Source organism: Astatotilapia calliptera, chromosome 5, assembly GCF_900246225.1.
Source record: "Astatotilapia calliptera chromosome 5, fAstCal1.2, whole genome shotgun sequence".
NCBI lineage: Eukaryota > Metazoa > Chordata > Actinopteri > Cichliformes > Cichlidae > Astatotilapia > Astatotilapia calliptera.
Window position 1 is genome coordinate 33,116,081 of NC_039306.1, and position 10,323 is coordinate 33,126,403.

The 10,323-nt window shown below is 38.8% G+C and overlaps 1 long non-coding RNA gene across 1 annotated transcript; it reads right to left on the bottom strand.

Moving 5' to 3' along the window:
* Nucleotides 1-8,689: 8,689 nt before the first annotated feature.
* On the bottom strand, nucleotides 8,690-9,132 carry LOC113021740 (uncharacterized). Its single transcript, XR_003272344.1, has 3 exons — nucleotides 9,112-9,132; nucleotides 8,875-8,983; nucleotides 8,690-8,755 (listed from the first exon to the last, which is right to left on the bottom strand). It is a non-coding gene; the product is annotated as an uncharacterized LOC113021740 (long non-coding RNA).
* Between the last annotated feature and the right edge of the window lie 1,191 nt (nucleotides 9,133-10,323).

Genomic DNA, 10,323 nt, shown 5'->3' on the forward strand with positions numbered 1-10,323 from the left:
AAGGCTTTGGTGTGTCTAAAGTCAAGAAAACTGCCAAATCTAAGGTATATAATGCAACAACAGCCTTATGACATGTAAACAGATTTTATAATGTACCATTATGCCAATGCCCTGATCACATCAGGGCAACTGATATTATATGTTAATATCAGTTCAATTAAATTGTATCTATATAATCAGTGGTATCGCAGATCACTAGATTCCAGATAGGAATATGAACTGTTTTTGACATTATGGCTTTCCATTATTGGAATTATTGATTCCTTTTATTCCAGAGTAATTATTTAGCTTTTTGCTAAAACATAGTTGGGTCCAAGGTAGAGCTGGGCGATAGAACGATAACGATATGTATCGCGATATAACTTTTACTCGATAGAGAAATTAAGCTATCGCGATAGACCTCGCCGCTCTTGTCCTCTTAAAAAAAAAAAAAAAAAAAAAAGGTCAGCCAATCCAAATTAAGTAGCGCAGAGCCGAACCAATCACAGCCGCAGCGTCACGTCGCGTGACTTGTTACGTACAGAACTAGTGCCAAGCCGCACAATACTGTTACTGTTAATTGTACTCTCTGCAGTGTTTAAATGCTTACATATACACACAGTTACTGTCCCTCCACACATACGACTCGGTTCTGCTTCTATGCCGCAGCTTTGTTTACTTTTTCCCACCGAGGCTTCTAGACTTCTGATTGGCCAACATTTCGGCACGGTTAGGAATCTAGCGCCACCTGCTGCTTTGGCATGTTCATAGCAGCGTTTTCCTTCATTTCTGCCTTTATGTGTGGACGGGATTATTTTTTAAAACGAAAACGGAAAATCTCCGTTTTCAAAAATACCCGTGTACGTGTGGACGTAGCCTCAGTCTCTGACTGGAAGCGCTAATTCGTCATTCGGCTTTTGTCAGACTAAAGTAACTGTTAAAACTGTTTGAAAAGCTAAGCTATACAACAAGGAGAGATTGAGAATTTCCTTTTAGTTCTCAGTTTATTTGATATTGACAAAAGTTAGTCAGTTTTGTCTGTTCTTCTGTAAAACAAACTAAGATTTATTTTTAGAATTAATATTTTGTTTCTAAGTGGAATTGACAATTTAGTCTGTTTCGTTTGTTCTATTTTGAAACTTAAACGCTTTAGTGGCTGCCTTTTTATTGCCTTTATTTATCTGAAAAAGTCTCATGTTCCTTAAGTACATCTACCCTGTTGAACTTATTATGGGAAATAAATATTTAAATAAAAACAAGCTGCTGATTATTTCACATTTTACTTGTGAGCAACGGCACATTTAAATCTTACAAATATAGTTATTTGGCTTATATCGTGATAGATATCGTTATCGCCTGAAATGAAAAAAACATATCGTGATATGAAAAAATCTCATATCGCCCAGCTCTAGTCCAAGGTTATCACAGGTGACGACCTCGACCTCACATTGTTTTGAAAGGACAGAGTGGGACTTTCCTGACACCCCTGACAATTAGAAATGGAGGGCTAGGCTATTGTCTCCATTAGTGTGGAGGTGTGAAACGAGTTTCCTTTTATATAGAGACTGGAAAAGAACTGGAACAGGACCCTCGTTGTGTTTAGACCAAACACAACAAGGGTCCTGTTCCAGTTTAAGGTGCTTTGACTTGAAGCAGACTTTATTTTTTGCGGTGGACAGAACGCTATTCTATCATGGAGCACGCACAAAAACACTTGTGCACACATCTAGAGTTTGTAACCCAGGCCCCTGTGAGGCAACAGTGCAAATGCCTTAGTCGGTGTGGATTTGATATGATTTATGTAACACTATCACTTCTAATGCACTCTCTCACATGTCTGCTAAAATAAGATTAAAATGAACAAGTTAATTTTTTTCAGACAAAATAATTGTACTTTTGAACATACCACAACACCGTTCATAACAGTTTAAGAAATGACTTAATAATAATAAATGAATAATGGGCTGAAGAATAAATGGGCTAGATAAAAGACACACACTATATCATGACTCAAATAGCTAATCAGAACTGGAATTTCCCACAAATTAAAGCTTTTGAAATGACAAACGATCATAACTTCACTCTGATGCAGGAAGTTAAGATTTTTTTTGGTGAAACTAAAGCCTGCGTGTGTTTCCCAGTGCTGGCCCAAACAGAGGTGTTGCTGGCCTGCACTGCAATAGGAATGCATGTCTGAGTCAGCTTTAATCTCTGGTGTTTGGAGACTGAAAGAGTAAAGACTCTAAGCCTGACCCAGCCGGCTCCCATCACATCATGGTTGCTAACTGGGTCAAAGACAAGGCCGGCATAGCCTAGTGTCATTGCTGTATTGCTGCAGGCCATGGCTGCTACCAGTTAGCCGCAGTCCCTGGACACTGCTAGTCTTACAACTGGTGATTTGTTGGGCTAACTGCAAGCCCTGACAGCTGTAATGTGTGTGTATGTGTGTGAGCAAGTAATTAGGGTCCTTGACAGGTACATATTAGCTCTGTAACTGATCTCATGGGGGTGTTTTCCTGTCTGTCAGGGCTGGCTGCTCAGAGAAAGCTCAGTCTAGCGTTGCACCAGCATGCTATACTTACTCTGTGTGTTCAGTGTTGGCACGAAGAGTGATTGGCCAAATTATAGGTGATACGGTGGAGTTTATATTAGTAAATACACTCATTCTAATAGATATTGTGTAACTCCAGCAGTTCATCAGAAATATAATGAAGATTTAGCCGAGCATATAAACTTTACTTAGCATGTAAACACTTGGGGTTACTAGTCTGCTGCTCCAAGCTCTTTGTGCATTAAATGAGGCTTTTGTGTTTTTTCTATGCCGTCTCCTATTTTTTTGAATAGTCAAACAGAATCATTTAGTTGTTATTCTGGATGTTTCCTTAAGGTGTACATTTCAGACAGTCGGGGACTACAGGTAAAAAACAAAACAAGTTACTCTCGAGTTACTCTTTCAAAACTGTGTGCTGACGCCTTGTCAACTTCTGTTAGCCCTCTGAGGTTTAAGTCATCATGTGTGATGACCCTGATGCTAACCCCATGCAATCAGAACATGCCAGTTTTGTTTCTCAAAACTTGTTTTTCCAAGTGTTGGCAATCAGGGAACAAGGAAAATAATCATCCTACCTGAAGCACATCAAAAACTTAGGGTTAGGCTTGGGGTTGTCACCAATGATGGCTTAAATCCCAGGGGGTCACCAGGGTTATGTGTCCATCAGACACCAGAGATGTCTGATGATGTTTATTTCAAATGTGAAACGAGCTAAAAAAAAGAAAATCATGCTTATGGTTACAGGTATCAGTTCAGTTAGACTGGATTTATTTTTCATTTGTAACTGAATGGTGGGGATTTGTTCAGCTTTGATAATACATAACACCTGTATAATTTACAGTCACTCATTCTGCATTGTCCACCATGTGATGGCTATGTATATTTATGAATACACACACATACAGACTCTCTCTAAGGCCTGAACGCTGGGCTTGCACTCTATAGTACAGCACATTAGTGCAGTCAGACCTTACTTTAAATGCGGAGATCCAGCTGTGTCATGTCTCCTCCTCTTTGCTGTTCTTTGCTGCACAGCTGGATCTCTTCACCATCTGAGCTTTTACATAGTACATGTGCAGATCTTTGGTTAGATGTCTGTCCTTGTTTTGCTTTTCTGAGTGTGTATTTTATTGTGCATCGCTTTTTTTTTTTCATGAACAGACCCATAAACAATATTAATGTGCCTGTTTGATTGCAGACATCGGGCTCATCAGGGGCTGACAGGTGTTTGTTTTATCTCTGAGTGAATTTGCTGCCCTGGAGTTGTCGGTGTAACAGCTACTCACACTTTTACTCTAATGATTTACCTCCAGGCTGAATGGATGTATGTGTCACATAAACACTCTGCTGGAATTTGTTGATGCTGCTCGAAGTTTGTTTTTGCAGTCAATATGTAAAATTCTCCAGTGTTGATAAGTCATTGTTAAATAAATGTGGTGTCAGCAAAAATCAGACAAAGGTGATGACAGGCTGATAATAAGCTTGAAAATTAACCAATTAAATGCAAAAGACGGAGTGGTTTAATTTTGCGGTGTAATTATAACTCATTAGTAGTGATGGGATCTCCGGCTCTTTTTAGAGATCCGGCTCTTTCGGCTCCCAACTGGCTCTTCAGGTTGTTTTGCTGCTTTAATTAATTAATTAATTATTAACAATAATATAAAATTTTGCACAAAAGGAATTATTAATGTAAAAAAACCCCATGGTTTTATTTATATATGTTTATATATAAATATTAGGGGTGCAACGATACACAAAATTCACGGTTCGGTTCGGTTCGATACTTTGGTGTCACGGTTCGATATTTTTTCGATACAAAAAAATGTTCATGCATTTTTAATTTGTCATTTATTAAAATTATAAATATATATTTTAACTCAAAAGTACAGTTTTTAAATTTAACCCTAACCCTTGTGCGTGTTTTTTATTTTGACAGCGAATGCGCACCTGCGGACCACTTATGTGCAGCCCTGGTTATTTAGCTCGTCATATTGCAGCCACAGAAATTCTTTTGTCCATGAAACCATGAAGCTGCACTTTCTTTTTGCCTTATAGTCTGATTTGTCATAACTTCTCCGTTTTGTGGTAAGCTTTTCTTTGGCTGTCACTTCTTCACCCTGACCTGTCTTATTTGGCTCAGCAGAACTGAAATGCTTTTACACGCTCACTCACATAAGCTCAGCGATTCTCTGTGCGATCAACCTCTCACATGTTTAAGCTGCGGGAGATTTCACTTGTCATGTTTGCGTAGTAAGCTAACGATTAATAAGACGATGTCAGAGGAATTGGTGCACAAATTATCATCACTCACAGATCAGTGCTGTCGCTCTCTATACACAGTTCGCACGATTGCAAAGTGAAAACAAAAAAACAAGCGCAAATTCAAACGCGACTTCAATATGTCACATATTGACAGTGGCTCACCGATGCCAATGACATAATTACCCAGCTACATTTCTGAAAGAATGCAAAAGCATTGACATATATTTTTCCTACAATAGCCCGACGGGCAGGGCAGAGATAGATTTTGGTAGCCCGACTGAAAAAAATCGCTAGCTCCAGGACGTCGGGCTAGCGATATTGCAAGCCCTGTATCTGATTGAGGAATCACTCATCTTTGGAAAAGAGAGTTTATTACAGAGAAATGGCTCTTTCCAAAATAAAAGCTATACTATCTGCTTCTTCTGGGCTATATTCTCAGCAGCATAAGGAGAATCATGTGCTAACAGCTGTCTAAATGACTCGGCTAAAGTTAGCAGCATGCTTGCTTTTTTTTGTCTGCTTCCACTTGTCTTTGCACTAGGATGATGTCGGCGTAAATGTGCAGTCATATTCGTTGTGTTCCCACTAGTGCTTTCAGGGTAATCTCGTTGAAATGACCTTAACGCCACAACACGGCAAATCTCCGTTAACGAGCTACCGCCGATCGCCCCGTGCATGGGGCTAGACGGCCAACACGTTAACGAGCTAACTGCGCTAACACACTAGTTCACACCAATGTAATTGAGCATTGCGTGGCACATCCAACATACTGTTTTACTTTAGTCCATGACTCGCTTACCTTCAGGGTCATACGTCACATGAAAACCAAAATAATTCCAAACGCCAGATCTGAATGAGGTTCAATTTGCCTGTTGCAAGTAGAGCTTAACTTCTGTCTTGCTAGCTTGCCCTGCGCTCTTCCTTCTGATGATGCTGTCTGTGTTGAGCGCTCAGTGGATCTGCGCTGGACAGTGCAGCCTAGGCGGAGTAGTCGAACACAGATTCACTGAGCGCTCAACACAGACAGCATCGTCAGAAGGAAAATTGATAAAATAAATTACAAATGTTGTATTGTTCGATACATATGCGTACCGAACCGAAAGCACTGTATCGAACGGTTCAATATCGATACGAATATCGTTGCACCCCTAATAAATATATGCGGTGGCCCCTAGATTCAAAGCACGTATACAAACTACAAAACACATTTCCAGCGTTAACTGAACTTCCAAAACAGCTACCTAGATCACTTAAATTACACAATTGAAAGCCTATGTGTATTATTTGTGTATTTATACACAGGCACTCATATATATTCAAATAATTAAAAAAAAAGTTCATTTACCTGTTACTACCAAGAGCACCTGGCTGCAGCCACTGTGGAGCTCCACAGTAACCGGAAACACGTAACTTCAGTTAAATCGACTTTGACAGCGAAAACTAAATTGCGTTTTTGTTACTATTGATGCTGCTGAGAAATAAAAATGGTTTTAAGTGGGGTTTTTTTTTAACACTCTGGGTTTGTTCAAAAAAATTCACCATCCCCTAAATTGTTCGTGGCCAAAAGTGACACTTGCTGTTTCGCTGATTTTTTTTTTTTTTACAGTACATCGTGTTGTGCGTTCTGATTGCTGTAGACCATTGTCAATCAATCTAGTCCAGTGTCTCCTGTACAGGAGCGGTCCCTAATAGGCCCACGGACCGGTCCCGGTCCGTGAGTCTTTTGGTACCGTTCCGCGAGAGTTGATCCTCCGGTGTGAAATGTATGGTTGTAGTTGTGTGTCTTATTTTGAAAGAACTATTTACGCGTTACCATAGCGACCAGAGAGCGTTAAGAAGCAGAGAGGAGGATGTCACTGTCATTGTTGCTGGCGCACAGCTCAAGTCACGCTTATTATTATATTTACAAAATACCACAGTTTCTTTTTTTTATTCTTTTGTTGTATTTATCCGCGACACCTTAAAGGTCGTTCCCTGAAAATATTGTCTGACATTAAAGTGGTCTGTGGTGCAAAAAGCTTGGGGACTCCTGCTGTACAGTACAGAATGCGTTTAGCTTGTCGAATTTACATAAATCTTCGATCGCTAGCAGTGTAACTCTGAAGTGCTGCACTGTATGTTTGGAAGTTTTCTCCCAAACAAACACAACAATGCCGACGAAACGTTTTGCACCCTCAAATGCACCTTTAGGTTTCATTCCATAATACTGGACTCATGTTTCTACGAAGGAAAAGTGTGAAAATGTTCATGCCTGTCTGAGAAAAGTGTATAAAGCATGTAGTGAGGGGTTTTACAGTCTTAACATCTATAATAATTGTAAAAAATAAAGTTGGCTACTTCATGGATTTCACCTACCGCGGGTTATTTTTTGAACGTAACACCAGCGATAAACGAGGGGCTGCTGTATTATTAATAGTAGAGTCTGGGACATCTAATTGATTAACATCAACATTGATTATTATGCACTATTATTTTTGTTCAAGGAGAGCCAAAAATATAAAACTCTCTCTCAGCTTGTTTGTTGCCAAAAATGGCCACTTTTTGTGTATGTTCACAAAATGCTATAAAATGTATATTTCTTAAAACATTTATCTACTTTTGCCGACGTGACTCTTTAAAATAGCACCAGTCCTTTTCATCAAAATTGTATCTAAATTTTTTACTCTTTATAGCCAGTTAGGTTATATATTACCTAAAGTCCTAATGTTTTCATGAAACTTCCTTTTTTTCCCCATCTGAGCATCGGGGAAAAGGCTGTCTTGCAATTGTTGAGGTCACTAGTGTGTGCCCAATTTCTTCCGGGATCACTCTCTTTGTAGGTTTTAGTGGACTCCTAGTACTGCGAAGTGGTTTCATGGTACAAAGGGATTGTATTCCAAGATCTGGGAGACTGTAGAAATGAGCAGTGATGCCCTTCCTACCATCTTTCCAGAAAAATAAGTGATCTGTAAGCTGTTAGGCTGACTTACAGCAGCAGCACTTTCTGCACCTGCATAAACTCCAGGACACATTTACTAACGGTGTTTGTTGCTGTATGTGCAGCTTTGAATTTTTTAATAATATATATTTTGTTAATATTTTGGCTATGGTGTCTTGTTATGAAATGTAAAAGAGTAAAAGTGTTTTTAGCAGGTGCTTCAAAGCTAAGTTTGACTGGGAAACTCAAAGCTCAATTGGCTGTATCAACAGAAATTCACTGCAGCCTATGTAATATTTCATGCGTCATAATTTATTCTACTCTATCTTGCAAATACATATTTGTGTGGCAATGTCATGCACAACACACATAACTATTAGATCCTTAAGATCAAACCCGTGTCATTGTTTTGGTCCACTGCAGTGCAGTAGTCAAAAAAAAGAATAAGTGAAGTGTCCACAGATAGCCAGGATAGAGCCCAGAGTGTTAATGTTTAAAATGTATAAAAATATTATTGATTACAATTCTTTACTGTTAATATCAACAATAAGCTTTTTATTTTGAAAATACAAGTTTAAAAAAAATGCTGTTACATTTACATTTAATGCTGTTTCACTGTAATCCTTTATTATAAGTATGGACACAGAATAAAGTGAACAACATTTTGAAATAAGTTTAATTGGAATTTTGTACTACGCAAAAAACAAAACAAAAAAACAACAACAACATATTAAACAAACAAACAAACACAGCCAGTGCCTTCATTTGTCCATTACATGTCAAACATAGCACTGACCCTTAGCCCCTGCTCATCAGCACATGCATTCAAAAAGAGCTCCATGTCCTCTGCAAACTGAAAAACAAAGAGGAACAAGTCAGTCCCTTGCTCCAGTGTCTTCTTCCTCTGACATGTCTATTAAGACCCTCTGCTGGTCCCCTTGATTTAAGGACAGATATTTGGGCATTGTTACATGTCCACAGAAAAGTGCCTTATTTTGGACAGCCCACTGCACAGCAGGACGCAGATCTTCAACAACTGCTGGCTCCTGTGTCAGGCAAATGGGGATGAAAACATAGTTATTTCTCTGTTGCAGAACAGTTTTTTAACAGTTATTCAAATGTCACTAACCATGTAATTACACTACTGTTTAAAGTGAATACTGACCTGACTGACTTCCTGGAACTTGCGCTTTTTCAGTCTGAAAATGGGCACGTGTTGTCCTTCAAGCACAGCTTTGGCTTCCTCTCTCCAGTGTGCAAATAGCTTGCCAGAGCTACGAAGAGTAAGGCCACAGTGAGGGCATGTCATTTTCATGGACTTTCCATCAGCTGCAGTTTTATTGAACACAGAGGGTAGAGCTTATGAATGTTCTAACAAAGACTCAGAAAATGGTTCAGATACCGAAGACAAAACCTTGGGGGGAACGGGGCTCCTCGAAGAGTACTGCCGGAGGGAGACGGGTCTCCTCGAAGAGTTCAGCGGGGAGCAGTCCTGATAATGGTGGCTGACTTGGCATTGAAGAATGCTGACAAGACAATAAATGCCTTGCCATATCCCCACGCCGTATGATTGTAATCTTACAGACAGGGCAGTGAAAGTGTCCTGTTGTCCTACAAGGCTGCCTGCACTGGCATATCATTTTATCTGTAAGAGAAAAAAAACAAACAAACAAACAGATGTAATTTAAATGTAGTTGTATAGAATGCAATCAATTTGTCTAACAATCAGATTGTACATGTTAACAAAAACATCCAAGCCAACCTCAATAATGAAAGCAAAATGGTATGGATCACAAAAGTTATGTCAAGAAAAGTGGTGAAAAGTAAATAAAAATATATTTTATAAAAACACTATTTTTGTTGCAGATGAATGCACTGAACTGTACAATATCAACAGCAACTTTTAAGTCAACAAAGATACTGCAGAAGTGCTTAAAAAAGTGCATATTTATAACTATAAAGTATATTTAATACAAACATACCTTTTAAAGGCAAAGCATTTTTTATATGCACACTTAGATGCTCCTCAATCTTTGCCCTGACAGTAGGGCTGAAAGTGGGGCACAGAGGGCAGTGAAAGAGTCCTCTGCAACACGTGTTGCATTCCTGCAATTCTGGCTTTAAGCCTGAATTCCAGATTGATGTGTGCATCTAAAACACAGAGAGAAACAGATAAACACCATATACACATTTAAGTTAAGGTTTTAGCAGAAATAACAATTTACACTTGGCATGTAATAGATTTGGGAAGAAAATTCTTGAAAAAAAACCCCACAAATATTTTAAAAGACACTTTAATCTGTGAGATATGTTTCTATTGACATATAACAGTCAATTGAACAGAGGCTAACTAAAATCTGGGCAATAAAAAAGCTGTACAGAAAAGAATGACGAATAGAAGTATTGATAAATATATAAATCTGTTTGTGATGAAATTTGCAGTGTTGACGCTAACCAAAGGTGTCACAAGTACACACGTTCCTTACTACAGTTTAGATACCTCTGTTTAGAAAGCACTGGCTCGACTTTTTAGTCAAGTCGAAGTAAGAAGTACAGGGTCTAAAATATAATTTATGTACAAAATTTTGAAGTAATCTTGCGTCCAAAGCACGCG